Here is a 16,397-nt window from a genome sequence, read left to right as displayed (position 1 = left end):
TGGTTGTCTTATCAGTCAATAGCCTTTCTCTCTTTATTCCCAATTAAGTGCAGCCAGCTAAATATTCTCAGATAAAACGACTTTCCCAGGAGCCCCGGAAACTAGGTACAGTCACGTGACTCGGCTCTGGCCAATGGGAAGCCGGTAGCGCTGTTACTGCGCTTCCGGAAGTGTTGGGGAAGAGGAAGCGTGCCTGGCCTTCCTGGTTTGCTGCTCTTGCTTTCCGCTCTGGGACACAGCAGTGACTCCTGCAGCCACGAGCACGGAAGTGACCTGCCAAAAAGGGACTAGAAGAGAAGAGAAAGAACCCGGCTCCATGAGCGGCTGCGCAGGCTTATGGACCGTCCCTCCAAATTCCGGAAGTGAGTCAGATAAGCTCTTCACCGACTAGGTCCCTTGTAGCCGCCCTCGGGTAGGAGCAGCCGAATAGAAAACCGAACGGGGGTGCTCATCCTACAGAATAAAGAGCATCCATCCAGGCTCTGGGAATAAAGCCGCATGTCACAAAGACCGGGAGATCTGGGAGATTATTTTAGCCGTGCTTCAGGAGTAAAGTATGTTCTGCTAGTTCAGGACATGGGGCCTAGAAAAATCCCCGATCCGTTGTGAGGGACCACCTTCAAAAGTCTGGCACTTAGCCCCCCTCATTGGCGGCTGCTGGCCCAGAGCCCTGAGGTGGTAGCTTCCTCAGGGAACCGCCCTGAGGACATCGCCTCGGAAGGACAGCTTGGATCCAGTGAGTGGTGGGGTGTAGGGTCCCAGCCCCTCCCCCAACGAGAGGCACCTCCAGAAAGGCACCCCCCGGTCCAGTGTCCCCGCTGGCTTTCACTTCACTTCCTCCTCCACTTTGTCTTGCGCCCCTCCTCTGCCTCCCTTCTGCTCTGCTCCCCTCCTCTTGTCTTCCTGAGGAACCGACCCCGGGAGCCCTCTGTAGTAACCTTCCTACACACTAATCTCCAGTCAGGTTTGTCTCCCCAAGGAGCTGTGAGAGCACATTAGCCTAGGCTAGTCTCGGGGAATCTCAGAATACACATTTCATTGTGTCTGGTGCTTCAGTGGATGAGTAAACCAGAGGATTTTTCCTTGGGAACGCTTGTTTGGGTCTTAGCAGGGTCAATTTTAGATCATTGTACGTATATGGAATTTATTACGATAAAGGCCCAGTGTCAAATTGAGATCTATGTGTTGGGACCCAGCTGTTGGGCCAAATTAAAAAAGAATACAGCCAAGGTTATATTCTCTTTTAATACAACTTCGTTTGTTTGCTAATAATCTCATATTGCTACTTAGCCTGTGGGCATTACAAGCTGGATCCCACCTTTCCCAGGGTCCCTTCCACAGGCTACAGGCCCAGACATCATCCTTCAACCTCATTTCCCTGCTGGGGGCTGAACTCCATCCTAAATCCCCAAAGAAATGTCATCTCTGAAATATGACATTTATCAAAAATCAATGTAAGAAGTGACCATACAGAAAAAAGAAGTTTCTATTATTTTTTAAGTTTTTTTTTTATAAAATTGAAACCATCATATATTTTAAAAGTCAATGTCTTTATAAGGGACCATAAAAGAAATTCTTAAAGTTAGTGCTGGGGGACGGGGGAATAATCTGCTTGTACAGAAAAGCTGGCATGCTTCTATTTACTAGCTAATAAGAACCTTATATAACTTGTATTTTCCTTTTTGTCTTGCCTGCCAGGAAAAGGTCAAGAGTAAGGTTTGTATTCAATCTCAGTAGCAATCCTTAGCTTCATTTTTTTGTAGCTGTACCCAGGCCAACTTCACCCCCTTTCGTTGTCCTTATTTCCTCATACTTTGTTTTTTTTAAATATATTTGACAGATAGCATCATATAAGTTGACAACGTTGTATATTTTGATCCTTTTTCTTGGTTGAAATACATCTGAGTCTTCTATTATAAGTGACTGCTAATCCTAAAAAGTAAATAGGCTGAAATACATGTTTGTTTGGGTGTTTTTTCCCCCACCTTACCCCCCTGGCTGCTCATTCCCTTTATTTACCTGATGTGAAAACCCCAAACAACGATGTATGCAAAAGAATACTGATTCAAAGTATAAGACAATGGTTAGCTTCAAATTGTGCGTTATCTTTCAAGGATGGGACAAGTCATAGAGACACATATGTAAAGTGCAAGACAGAAGTAATATGGGGGGTGGGGGCTTAGGAGACAATGTTGTTGAGAGGAGGGAGGAATCCCTTTGACTTTGGCTGAGGCCAGGCAGGTGTCCTGTAAGGTCTGCATTTAATAAAGGCAGACAAATGAACTCAGGTACAGTGATTGGCTACCCCAGTCCCCAGGTAATGCTATTATCAAAAGGAGCCTCCCAGATCTGCACACAACATCATGTATCCACAGAATTGGTAGCCTACAACTGGTAGTAGTTGGACTGGTCCAACTCTGAGAATCTCGTATAATGTTCATTCTGCCCTGAACTTGACCGAGCAAGGTTTTCTCACCCATAGGCAAGTGAGCAGAGATTGAGAAGTGAGTCCTCTGTATAATCCCACTTGTCTTCTTGCTCTAGCCCAGATGCGGGGCCATAGTCCTAGACCCTTAGAACCTTCACTGTGACCTTGCCTGTGTCAGCACCATGTGTCCCTCCTTGTGGTGGCTGTGAAGTTAGTCTTGCTGAGCTATCTTCTGGAGAAGCTTCTATGGGACGCCCCTCCTGCTTCATTGTGGTGCTCACCCCAGGGCCACACTTCTCCCCAGGTTTTCTTGGACAATGAGCACAGCAGGGGTATTAGCTGGGGGACTCTTCTAAGGGATGGTGGTGGCCTGGGACTCCCCTTTATTTTGGTACCATTTTCTCCACAATATGGTATAGTCTGAGAGTCTTCCTGTATGATTCCCCTCTGCCCTTCCCTCTTTCCTTCCCCTGTGTCAGCCCTGCACCCCAGTCTGAAGGCTCTCCCTGCCACCTCCTGCCCCTCCCCCTTTATTTTTCAGAGAGTCATGTCCCTCAAGGAACCTCTTGCACATCTAATCCCATTTTGGTGGCTGCTTCTCAGATGACTTTAAGGGACAAACTCCTTGACCTTCCTCCTATGTCTTCCTCCTTTTACTTCCCCTTGCACTCCATTCCAAGTTCAGTTTCCTCTTGGCTGCGGCACTCAGCATGGGCTGTCCTCCTCTCTTTGCTCCACTAGGCAGGGGGAGGTGAGGATGGGGCCTAGGACCTTACAGGTGGAGGTAGGTAGGGCAACAGGTCTTCTCATAGCAAAGATGAACTTGGTGCTACTATGGATGTTGCCCGTAACTTACATCCTGATTTCCTTCCATAACTTGAGTTACATCACAAAAAGCCATATTCTGTTCTTTTAGGCCCCATAAGCTCCAGACAGAAGGACAAGGTCTTGGCTAGGTGGGAGAAAGAGTGGGGCCAGTGGGGCGGAGAGAGGTGGTATATGATGGAGGAAAACTCATCCTACCACACAGGTAGAGCGTGATATCTGAGTTTGAAGAAAATTAGACTTTATGAGAGGTGAAGAGAACTTCTGTTTTACATAAAGCTCCCCTCCCCAGTGATTTTTGGTTGTTCTTTTCACATCTATTGCTTGTTGCTCAAAGAATCTTGCTTTTCAGAGGCACCTGGGTGGCTCAGTTGGTTCAATGTCTGACTCGTGATTTCAGCTCAGGTCATGATCATGTGGTCCTAAGATCAAGCTCTGAGCTCTGGGCATGGAGTTTGCTTAAGATTCTCCCTCCCCTTCAGTCTCGACTTCTCCCCCTGCTCACTCGCATGGTCACACACACACACGCTCTCTCTCTCTCCTTCTCTGAAATAAATAAATAAATAAATAAACCCTTTTTTAAAAAATCTTGTTTTCACAGGTGACTAACTCACACTCCCTTCCCTCACCTCCGGTTTCTCCTTCACATCATCTGTCTCCCTATGTAGGTTAATTAGCACCAAGAACACATAAGCAAATAACTAAAATTACTCATCACTCTAGGATTTATTTCCCTTGCATTCATCTCTATTGAAAGACTTGTATTTTTAAACATAAACATATTTAAAATTTTCATAAACTTGCTACAGGCAGTAAACTGCAGGTACAGGGAGTAAATATTCGGTAGAATTGCAAAGTTGCTGGTCCTTATGTTACTGATGGAGGTTGCCTCTCCCAACCCACATGCAAGATGTATAGTCCCAGCCGGTTTCCAAAACCTATAGAGACTGCAAGGAGAAAAGCTCCATTCTGTTTGTGCCTTATCTGAATAGATGCCTGGCATCCTGGCTGCAGACTTCCAGGTTTATCTGGATTTGCACACACGTCTGTGAAAAAAACCTTGTGATGTCACATTCCCAACCCTTGCTGGAGTGTCATGATAAGTCTCCAGCAGAAGCCATTTATCCTGAAGTTTCAGAGTGGTCAGGAGAGGATGGCAAGCCCTTCTTTCTGCTTGCATCTACAAAAGCAGCTTTCCAAGGGAATTCTGAACCATGGTTTCTTCCCACACTGACATCATGACGACTAGGAAAAATCACACCTCTGATTTCTAGCGCCATTTTGCTAGAATTCATCTCAGCCCACTGAACCTTTAAAAATACTTTATTTGAATATCCTTCAGCCTCCTTCTAGACAAGTTTCAAAGGCTGAGCTTCCTCTCCCATGCCCCTTCTGTTTTCCAGACACACCACAGCCTGTATGATACAAAATGTGCAGCAGCAGAATTTCTGGATTGGCTACCTAATTAAATAAATTTCCTTGCCCGGAGCAAACAAAGTTAAAATAACATTGAGGTCCGTCTCTCTGCCCACAAAAGAGAAGAAAATTAAAAACCAGGGCTGCAAATGTCCTCTCTTTCACAATGCGTAGTGCAGAAAGCCCTGTCAGATGAAGTTTCAGACATGGACTAGCATTTTCCAAAACACAAGTTCAAACCCCACAGTCTCCTTAAATGTTGCAGGTCTGGCCGATGTTCATTCCTGGAGGATTGTGCCCGTAGAAACCATCACCACAGAAGTGGCTTTGCCAACATGACCTGTGATTAAATCTTCTTACTGGAAGGTAAGAGCACCATTTCCTCTGCTTTTTAGTACTAAACACCTGGAAAGGAAAAGCATGGTACTCCGAGGAGAGACCTGAGAGGTCAGCCACCTGCCAGCATTTGTGAGAAAGGTCACTATGTTTCTTAACTGTACAGAGAAGGAGAGCCCACCATACCTCTAGGGAACTTTTTCAGAGTTAAGTGAATGGCAGTCATCTCTTCTCCTTTTTTCTACTCATTTGAGTGGGGCTGCCTTCTGAGAAAAGCTCCCATTCAGACTGACCTGGTTGGCCATGACAGGCACCCAATATAGTGCAAACAGAGAAAGAGGGAGAAAGAATCAGCTCTGGAAGGAGATAATTGGAAGAGAGAAATTAGACACCACTTTAAGTGCCAGGTCTAAGCATCAACAGTTCATTTTTCAACCATAAAAGTACTAAAATATATCCCCTCGGGAAGCCATGTTTTGCTAGCATGTATGGGGTTCAGTCAGATGAGAACCACTTTAAAGGTAATAAATGGCTCATACTCCTCTTGACCCAGGCAATAAATAATCGTGAAGGACAGACTTCTTGGGGTTGTACATCATTTTGTTGGTGTGTTTGTGATAATTGAATGTTGAAGGCATCATAGCTACCTAGCCAATTCCTACTGACAGATTTGTACCCAACAGCCGGCTCTATCAGACCCCTGGAGACAGATCCTCTTGAAGGACGTTAGGAGAGCTAGCATCTAGTGTAGGTACACCCCTCCGCCTCCCAGTTACACAAAAATCTATTACACTGGAATTACCTGGTTTGTTTGCATATTAGTGTGCGACATTGAGTATGGCTTGCTAACATGGTTTCCCATATTTTCTGGGCATGAGTGTTTATGGGAAAAACTCGAGATGCATACAAGGCTTTGGACATGTGACTCACATAAACTGGAATAAGAGCATTGTTGCTAAAACCTAGGGTTTGCTTTGAAGCCTCATCACAGTGTTCCTGGGAAACCATTAAGCAAAATGCCCTGAAGGATAGGAAAAAACTGCATTGAGCAATAAAATGTCAACAAACGACAGAATTTGAACATCAAGCACTTTAATCTAAACATGCCCTTCTCTCCTTTCACTTGGCAGGGGTTTGGTTTTTAAAAAGTAATAAACTCTAGCCCTCCAGCTGACCTGGGGATGTGTTTAAGAAATCCAACCCTAGAGCCAGAAGCATTATGACCTTTAATGTGGACTCCCTACCTCAGGAAAACTGTAGAATCAGAAATCTAAACAGAAAAGGAGAACAGAAATCTACGTCTCAATTGTCTCCGTTTTGGACTTTTTTTTTTTTTTCTTTTTTGAAGAGGGTACACAACAAAACTTTCAGCCAGAAGGAACAATCTTAAATCTGTTTAAACAGGTGTCCGGTACTTGGTATCTCACGAAGAGCAAATTAATATAACCATAGCACAGTGTAAGAAGGATATGAGCAAGGAAAATGTATCCACAAGCCTGTGTAACCTTATAAACCCGGGCCAGAGACCGTTTGGTCTCAGAACAGAACTGTAGTCAAGAAAACAGCTTCCCACAACCAAAAGTAATTTCAATAACTCAAACCCTTTCCTTAGGTTCCCTGGGAACCATAAAGGGAATCCAGATTCAAAGACCATAACAATATGTATTCAAATCTCTTTTCTTCTTCTTCCTGTCTCCCTCACATTGGGTGCCAGTCCAGAGCCCTTCCATTCACAATTCCCCAAAACTGCTCTCAACACATCATTCTCCTCTTTCTGTCTGTCCTCACTATTTTCTGTATCGCTTCCGCATGTATATGAACCTTACCTCTCTTGTAGCAGAAAAAAAAAATTCCTCTTTTTAGGAAGAAAAATAATCAGGAGATTGATCTGGTAATTAGAGAATTCTCTTTGGCTGGCTAGGGGAGGGGAAGAGACAGTAGTCATCCCACATTCAAAATTTGATCCTAACATAACTGCCATGAGTTAAAAACTGCTGGTAGGGGAGGGCTGTATCTTCAGTATATCCTTAAAACCAAGACCCAGAAAATCTGAGAGCCGTGATGTGGGTACATTACATTTGCATAGTATTAGAGATAATGTTTGCCTAGAAAAACTCATGTGTATTAAAGCACAGAGAAGACGATCTTTGTTCTCTAACTCCAAAAAATAGATTTTTGTTTCGGAAGGACAAATCTGATAGGTTACCAGGTGGAGGTCTAGAATTTCTTAGAGAATGAAGTGCAAGGAGGTGTCATGTGCACTGGGAAAGGTCACACGGTTTGGTAAGCCAGGGTTTGCCTGTATGTGACTGGCGTTAGCTTTCTCGTAGGTTCTATCCTACTAGATCAGGAATGGTGAACCCAAATCCTCTAAGAGTCAAGCCATGTCAATCAATCAAGAGGTACAGACTAAGAACTATGACAACATGGAAAGAGACTGCCCTATCTAAAGTAATTACTCCTTTCCCACTAATTCTTATCATGTAGGAATGTTGGCTTAGTGTTGCCAGATTCCCACTTATCCAGGAGAACCTGAAAATCCAGATGCTGGATATAAGACCTTTCCCCTGCAATCTTGGATGTTGGCAGTTGACTATTTTTCACCTTTGTGAATGCCAAATTGCCGTGCCTGAGGGCTGATGCAGCCCACAGACCACATCAACTCTGCAGGAAAAAATGAACCATGCAAAAAATATAGGCTCAGGTCCAAGAAGTCAGTATCAAAATGGGAAAGTGCCTTGAAAGTGGATCCCCATATATATCAATTCCACTTTTAGAAAACTATACAATGAAAAAATCTCTTAGTTACACAAAAGCTACTATATGAGGATATTTATCACAATATGTAACTGAAAAAAATGAAAACAACTAAGTTATCCAACAATAGAGGCCTAGTTTAAATAAATTTTGTACAATATATCTGTAATGTACTAAATTGCATGAAAAATGATGTTGCAGAAAATTATCAGAAAGGTGTTCTTGATTTACTGTTAAGTCTGAAAGCAGGTTACAGATAGAATATAATGCCATTTCTTTTTATTCTTATATGTTTGTGTGTATATATTCTGTTTAAAGAAGTTACAAAGGGAATGAGAAAAAAGCTTTATTTTTTCCTTTTAAAGTGAGGGGTGTCTGGGTGGCTCAGTTGGTTAAGTGTCTGCCATTGGCTCAGGTCATGATCTCAGGGTCCTGGGACCAAGCCCCGCATTGGGCTCCCTGCTCAGTGGGGAGCCTGCTTCTCCCTCTGCCTGCCACACCAACTGCTTGTGCTGGCTTGTTCTCAAATAAATAAAATCTTTAAAAAGAAAAGAAAAGAAAAACAGTGAAAACACGGTATATCAGCATCTGTGGAATGCAGCAACAACAATACCAAGTGACAAACATTTAGATTTTAATGCTTATATTAGAAAAGAAGTTTAAAGTCATTTATATAAGTTTCCACATTAAGAAGCTATAAAAAGAGAAGCATTTAAACCTGAGGTAAATTGAATGAGTAAAATAATGAATAAGAACATAAATCTAATAAATATTTTTAAAATAAAAAATACAAATATAATTATATCAATAAAAATGTATTCGAAATTTTTAAAAAAGACCAGAAATCAATGAAAAACAAAATAAACCATAGAGAAAAATCTGTGGGAGGGAAAAACTAGATATTGGAAGAGATTTGTAAAATTGGTAAATGCCAGGCTGATCAAGAAAAAATTAAAAAAAAAATCTATATCAGCAATGAAATAGTCATTTTTGCTATAAATCCTATGGCCAATTAAAATGATAATAGAATACTGTGAAGAATTCTATGACAATGAATTTGACAACTTTACAAAAAATGAACACATTTCTTAGAAGACATAAATTGCCAAAATCGACACAATAAGAAACAGAAGATCTGAATAACCATATTTATGTCATAGAATCCTATATCTAATATATAAATTGAATTAGTGATTTTTTAAAAACTTTAGGTGAACTTCAGATAAAAATAGCTTCACTGGTTAACTCTATCACACATTTAAGAAATGATGCTGATTTCATAGAAACTCAGAAAATCAAGGTGGAGAGAATATTTCCTAATTTATTTTACTTCCCTGATTTTAAAACCAGATAAATACATTAAAAAAAAACTATAGATAAATATTCCTTGTGAAAATAGAAGCCAACAATCTTTAATAAAAATTTAGCAAACTGAAGTTGGCACTACAGAGAATAATACATACTTACCAAGTGGGGTTTATTTCAGGGCCACAAGGTTGATTTTTATAATTTTAAAATCATTCAATAGGATATACCACAATAAGACAATAAAATAGAAAAGCATATGATGATGTTAACATACAGTAAAAGCATTTGCCAAAACTTAATATCCATTTGTGAGTAAAACTTTTAACCATCAAGGCAAAAAGAAACATTTTTAACCGGATAAGCATGTTAGAAAAGCCTACATTCTACATAATGGCAAACATTTTTACTGTTTTCCTTGAGATTAAGATGAGGAATAAAGCAAGGATGTGCCATCTAATCGCTATAATTTAAATTGTAATGGAATTCCTGGCCAGTGTATTAATGCAAGGAAGAACAATAAAGTGCCTGCAACTTGGAAAAGAATAAAGTTGTCATTATTCAGAGATGACATGATGATTTACAAAGAAAATCCTAAAGCATCTACAAAGTAACCTACTAGAATTAATCAGTAAATTTTTAAAAATTAATTTTATTTAATTTTTACAGTGTTCTGAGATTCATTGTTTATGCACCACACCCAGAATCCATGCAATTTGTGCCCTCCATAATACCCACCACCAGGTTCACCCAACCCCTCACCCCCACCCCTCCAAAACCCTCAGTTTGTTTCTAAGAGTTCACAGTTTTTCATGGTTTGTCTCCCCCTCCCGATTTCCCTCAACTCACTTCTCCGCTCCATTTCCCCATGTCCTTCGTGTTATTCTACTTGTTATGCTCCACAAGTAAGTGAAACCATATGATAATTGACTTTCTCTGCTTGACTTACTTCACTCAGCATAATCTCCTCCGGTCCCATCCATGTTGATATAAAAGTCAGGTATTCATCCTTTCTGATGGAGGTATAATACTCCATTGTATATATGGACCATATCTTCTTTATCCATTCGTCTGTTGAAGGGCATCTTGGCTCTTTCCACAGTTTGGTGATTGTGGCCATTGCTGCTATGAACATTGGGGTACAGATGGCCCTTCTTTTCCCTACATCTGTATATTTGGGGTAAATACCCAGTAGTGCAATTGCAGGGTCATAGGGTAGCTCTATTTTTAATTTCTTAAGGAATCTCCACATTGTTTTCCAAAGTGGCTGCACCAATTTGCATTCCCAACCAACAGTGGAAGAGGGTTCCCCTTTCTCCACATCCTCTCCAACACTTGTTTCCTGTCCTGTTAATTTTGGCCATTCTAACTGGTGCAAGGTCATATCTCAGTGAGGTTTTGATTTGAATTTTCCTGATGGCTAATGATGATGAACATTTTTTCATGTGTCTATTAGCCATTTGTATGTCTTCTTTGGAGGAGTGTCTGTTCATATCTTCTGCCCATTTTTTGATGTGATTATCTGTTTTTTGGGTGTTGAGTTTGAGGAATTCTTTATATATCTTGGATATCAGCCCATTGTCTATAGTGTCATTTGCAAATATGTTCTCCCATTCTGTGGGTTGCCTCTTTGTTTTGTGGACTATTTCCTTTGCTGTGCAGAAGCTGTTATCTTGATGAAGTCCCAGTAGTTCATTTTTGCTTTTATTTCCTTTGCTGTTGGAGACATGTCTTGAAAAGAAGCTGCTGTGGTTGATATCGAAGAGGTTACTGCCTATGTTCTCTAGGATTTTGATAGTTTCCTGCCTCACATTGAGGTCTTCCATTTCGAGTTTATCTTTGTGTATGGGTTAAGAGAATGGTTGAGTTTCATTCTCCTATACATAGCTGTCCAGTTTTCCCAGCACTGTTTATTGAAGAGACTGTTGTTTTTCCATTGGATATTTTTTCCTACTTTGTCGAAGATTATTTGACCATAGAGTTGAGGGTCCATATCTGGACTCTCTGTTCCACTGGTCTGTGTGTCTGTTTTTTGTGCCAGTACTATGCTGTCTTGGTGATCACAGCTTTGTAGTAAAGCCAGCATTACCCTTATCCCCAAACCCAAAGACCCCATCAAAAAGGAGAATTTCAGACCAATATCCCTGATGAATATGGATGCCAAGATTCTCAACAAGATCCTAGCTAATAGGATCCGATAGTGCATTAAAAAGATTATCCACCATGACCGGTGGGATTTATCCCTGGGATGCAAGGGTGGTTCAACATTCACAAATCAATCATGATAGAGCAAATCAACAGGAGAAGAGAGAAGAACCACATGGTCCTCTCAATTGATACAGAAAAAGTATTTGACAAAATACAGCATCCATTCCTGATTAAAAGTCTTCAGAGTATAGGGGTAGAGGGAACATTCCTTAACTTCATAAAATCTATCTATGAAAAACCCACAGTGAATATTATCCTCAATGGGGAAAAGCTGACTACCTTCCCTTTGAGATCAGGAACATGACAAGGATGCCCACTCTCACCACTCTTACTCAACATAGTATTAGAAGTCCTAGCAACAGCAATCAGACAACAAAGAGAAATAAAAGGTGTTCAGATTGACAAAGAAGAAGTCAAACTTTCTTTCTTCACAGATGACATGATACTTTATATGGAAAACCCAAAGATTCCACCCCAAACTACTAGAACTCATACAGCAATTCAGTAATATGTCGGGATACAAACTCAATGTGCAGAAATCAGTTGCTTTCTTATACACTAACAATGAAAATACAGAAAGGGAAATTGGAGAATTGATTCCATTTACTATAGCACCAAGAACCATAAGATACCTGGGAATAAACCTAACGAAAGAGGTAAAGGATCTGTACTTGAGGAACTATAGAACACTCATGAAAGAAACTGAAGAAGTCACAAAAAGATGGAAGAGCATTCAATGCTCATGGATCAGAAGAATAAACATTGTTAAAATGTCTGTACTGCCTAGAGCAATCTATACTTTCAGTGCCATCCCGATCGAAATTCCCCCGGCATTTTTCAAAGTGCTGGAGCAAACAATCCTAAAATGTGTATGGAACCAGAAGAGACCCTGAATTGCTAAGGAAATGTTGAAAAAGAAAAACAAAGCTTGGGGCATCATGTTGCCTGATTTCAAGCTTAAATCAGTGAATTTTGCATGGTCTTAGTATGCAAGGTCAAAACACAAAAATAAATTGCATTTCTATGTCTTAGCAGTGAATAATTGCAAAGTAAAATTTTAAAAATATTTTTATAATAGCATCAAAAACAAGAGACTACTTAGAAAAAATTGAACAAAATGCATGTAAGACTTTTACACTGAAAACTACAAAACATTGCTGAGAGAAATTGAAAACCTAAAAACACAGGAATAAACTTTGTTTACAGATTAAAAAATTCAATATTGCTAACATATCTGTTGTCCCAAATTGGCCTATTGTTTCTATACAATCCCAATGAAATGTCTGAAAGGAGTTTAGATTTTCAGAAATTACATACTGATTTCAAAATATAGGGATGTCTGGGTGGCTCAGTCGGTTAAGCATCTGCCTGTGGCTCAGGTCATGATCCCAGGGTCCTGTGATCAAGCCTCACATCATACTCTCTTTTCAGCCCAGGGTCTGCTTGAGATTCTCTCTCTCCCTCTCCCTCTTTCCCACTCTTCCGCTTGTGCTCTCTCTCAAATAAATACATAAAATCTTAAAAAAAAAAATTCACTTAAGACTGTCCCACTCCTGGGGCGCCTGGGTGGCTCAGTGGGTTAAGCCGCTGTCTTCGGCTCAGGTCATGATCTCAGGGTCCTGAGTTCGAGCCCCTCGTCGGGTTCTCTGCTCGGCAGGGAGCCTGCTTCCTCCTCTCTCTCTGCCTGCCTCTCTGCCTGCTTGTGATCTCTCTCTGTCAAATAAATAAATAAAATCTTTAAAAAAAAAAAAAAAAGACTGTCCCACTCCTGCCCCACAGCTGGTCAAGACCTCTTGCATCTGGCAGTCTCCCACCCAGACCTCCTGGAGAGATTTTCCCTGTTTTCTAGGGATCAGCACGTATATCCTCCAGCCCTTGTCTACTCCCCTAGAGTAGGCCTTTATATAGAAAGTGCTCTCAGGTCTGCCTGCCTGGGCCTCACAGTCACCTGGGGTATCCATTAAAAAAAATGCAGGTTCCTGTGTCCTATCCCTGCAAAGTCTGACCATAGGTCTACTTTAAATCCAAGACAAATGATATGGTGCTGTCCTGTGTTCACTGTTCATGCTCCCAGTGGCACTAGATTTGAGTCGCTGCTGCAGGCTCTGCGGAAACTCAGTTCCCCCTTGTGTCCGGGCTGGCCCTACTGGACATTGGCCTCACTTTTTAATAACAGCCTCTCTCAAACTTCACCATCTTAGGGGACAAAATGATGTCATTCTGATCATTTATACAGCAAATTATGAGGGCTCTGAGACAAATTAACAGCTCAGTTTTTTTCATAGGGTCCTCACCCCTCAGTAACCCCAAAACTCTCCAGGGTAGGCGCTTACATGGGCACAGGAATCATCAGCAACTGCTTGTCAGGGCATTGGGAACTCACACTTCCCCCTGAGATCCTGGATTAAGGATAAAATCCTTTAATAGTGCAGTGAAAATGAAGGTCTCTGCTCTGGCTCCATGTCAAGGTGACCCTAAGGGAGTCTTACTATGCAACTGTTGTGTTAAATCAGAGGACGTTTTTCTGCAGTCTGTGCCATAAGACCCCGGTTAGAAAATTGCTTCGTCTGAAAACCTTTATTTGCTAGTCTGGTCTGATTAGAAAAGTCTCGAAGATTGTACCTACAAACCCATGGGTATTGAGATAGGCATGCATGAGGCTGCTCACTTGGGATTTCTACCAAAGCGAGGTTTTGTTTGCTGTCTCCTAGCCTCCAGGGTAACCTGACAGAGAAATAGGGTGTGTGTGAGTTGCGGGGGGGCGGTGTGCACGAAGGTGCGTATGTGTGTACACAGAAGAACATGTCTGAGACCACAGTTTTTATCCCTCCATTTCAGGTCCTAGAAGACCATGTAAGAAGAAGACACTGGACCATTTGTTTCAAACTGTAGATGTTCTGTAGGCCTCGTGGTCACTGTACTAGAAGTGTTTTTCATCATTTGGGCTGCCATCAGCACCCAGGAGATGGGAACTCTAGCTGGATGACAAGGCAACAAGACAAATCTCTGTGCAGAGCAATAGAGCGGTCAAGGAGAGGAATGATTTAGAAGGCAAATGGCAACACAAGGAAACTCAATAGCTAGAGTCCAATAACTGGGGTGAAAAGTAGACTCAGAAAGGAAGGGGTGGGTTGGAATGCAGAATGCAGGCTTGACCTTCTCTGCAGCTTTGCCTGGGGCCCTGGTGACAGCTCTTCACTCTCCAACGTCTCTACACGCTTGCCAACAAGGGCGCTTTGGAAAGTACGGAGCACACCTTCCGTGATTTCTCCTAGTTTCCACTATTGAAACATTCTGACTCCTTATTATGTTTTTCTGATTCTCTCCAGTGGAAAAGAAAAAAGAGACAAGACTACCCCTTTGCTAAACATTCTGTCTTGTCGGTAGGCTCTTGACAGAATTCCCCCTAGGTTAGTATCTTCTAGGAATCCCCAAGGGATCCTGTTCTACCAAATTGATGACGCTTGTAGGATTTTTATAGACCCATACAATTTTAGAACTAGAGAGGATATTGGAAATTTTGTAATCCCAACTCTTAATTTGAGGCATTTAGTTCTTTATGCAAAAATAAAGATTGCTATCCCCCCTACTATGGAGCCGGGAACCAGAAAGAGCCTGAGACTTGCCCTCAAATACCTCCATGTCCCTTGTTTACCCCCTCTAACTGGTGGCTCTGAATTGCCCTTAATGTGGGGCTATAAGTCCTTTAGGTAACTGTGTGCTATATTCCTTATCTTAATTCCTTGCACTGTTCCTCAGTTCATCTGCTTTGGACTCTAGAAATAGGTCCTAGGCATACAGTCATACAGACGAACGTCCTGCCCTAGGTGAGTTTATATTCTAGTGGATAAAACAGTCAACAAAACTAAATATACACATGCTATCACATCAGAAACTGATGATAAAAGAAGAAAAATCAGAGGATCATGATTGAGAGGCTGGCAGTGTGCTTAGAAGGAGGGGATAGAAAAAACCTCCCCATTTTGGTGACACTTGAATAGACACATAGGTGAACTAAGAGAATGAACCCCATGGAAATCTGGGACCAGTATTCCAGGCCCCAAAAAAACTCTGAGGTGCGAATGAGTTGGGCATATTGAAGAAACAGCAAGATACTCCCTAGAGCCAGAGAGTGAATGAGGCAGATAGGAGGTGACGTCAGAGAAAAAAGAGGACAGATAACATGCAGGTGTAGGGCCTGGAAGGCAACAGAGGGATAACAAGTGGTTTTCCAAGGGCACAGGTACGATTTGTCCTGCCTCTACTAGACCAAAGATAACTGTTTTTTTTTTTTTAAGATTTTATTTATTTATTTGACAGAGAGAGATCACAAGTAGGCAGAGAGGCGGGGGTCCCGTGGCAGGCCAGCTGGGCAGAATGAACTAGTAAACCTGGCACGCCTTAACATGGGTCGCTATCCAGATTGCAGTTCATACTAGTAAAATATAAATAGGTCCTGTTTTTTCCACAAAGTAGACCGCTTCTCAAGTGAACTTTCAAAGCCCCTCCTCCTGAAGGTCTGCCTGCCCAGGACCGCTGCCCAAGAGTGCTGCTCCCTGAGAATAAGTGATTATTTTTTTTTTTAATCTGAAGCTTAGATAATTTAATATGTTTCCCAAGAAATTAGTCCAGAATGGGAAAATTCCTAGACTGTTAGGAATAAGTAAAAAAGGAAAAGAAGTAATTTTGTGTACTTCACATGTAATCGAGTCTTAATGGAGCACTAAGAAAGAGAGGTATGGCTTTTATTAACAAAAAACCAGTATCTCCTCACCCCTGTTACATAAAGATTAAACAGATACACAAAGCCTGTATCCATCTGAAGGGGTACCAAATGATATACCTTCCATGGGCCTCATATTTCCAGGTCCAGCTTCACTATCATCTTATTTTCTCAAACGTGATGAGATCTAGGAATGCCTTCCCCTCTCTTGCCCTAAATGGAAATGAATATTTGATCCCACTTGATCCTGAAAACGTATTTGGACAAGAACCAACAGTGCTGGCCATTAGGTAAATGGAAGACTTAGAGTTGGAGATGTTTTTCCTCATATGGGACCTGGAATTCGAGGGATTCATATATGAACATGAGCATCCAAAAGAGGTGAACTTGGGACTCATC

At 41.6% G+C, this 16,397-nt stretch overlaps 1 long non-coding RNA gene across 1 annotated transcript; it reads left to right on the top strand.

Annotated features, from left to right (window-relative positions):
- The first annotated feature begins 199 nt into the window (after positions 1-199).
- LOC125101083 (uncharacterized) lies at positions 200-14,213 on the top strand. Its single transcript, XR_007127763.1, has 3 exons — positions 200-362; positions 4,935-5,035; positions 14,114-14,213. It is a non-coding gene; the product is annotated as an uncharacterized LOC125101083 (long non-coding RNA).
- The last annotated feature ends 2,184 nt before the right edge of the window (positions 14,214-16,397 follow it).

This window comes from Lutra lutra, chromosome 5, assembly GCF_902655055.1.
Source record: "Lutra lutra chromosome 5, mLutLut1.2, whole genome shotgun sequence".
In the NCBI taxonomy this organism is placed as follows: Eukaryota; Metazoa; Chordata; class Mammalia; order Carnivora; family Mustelidae; genus Lutra; species Lutra lutra.
The sequence above is the reverse complement of the archived record's forward strand: the minus strand, read 5'-3'. Positions and strand labels throughout refer to the sequence as shown.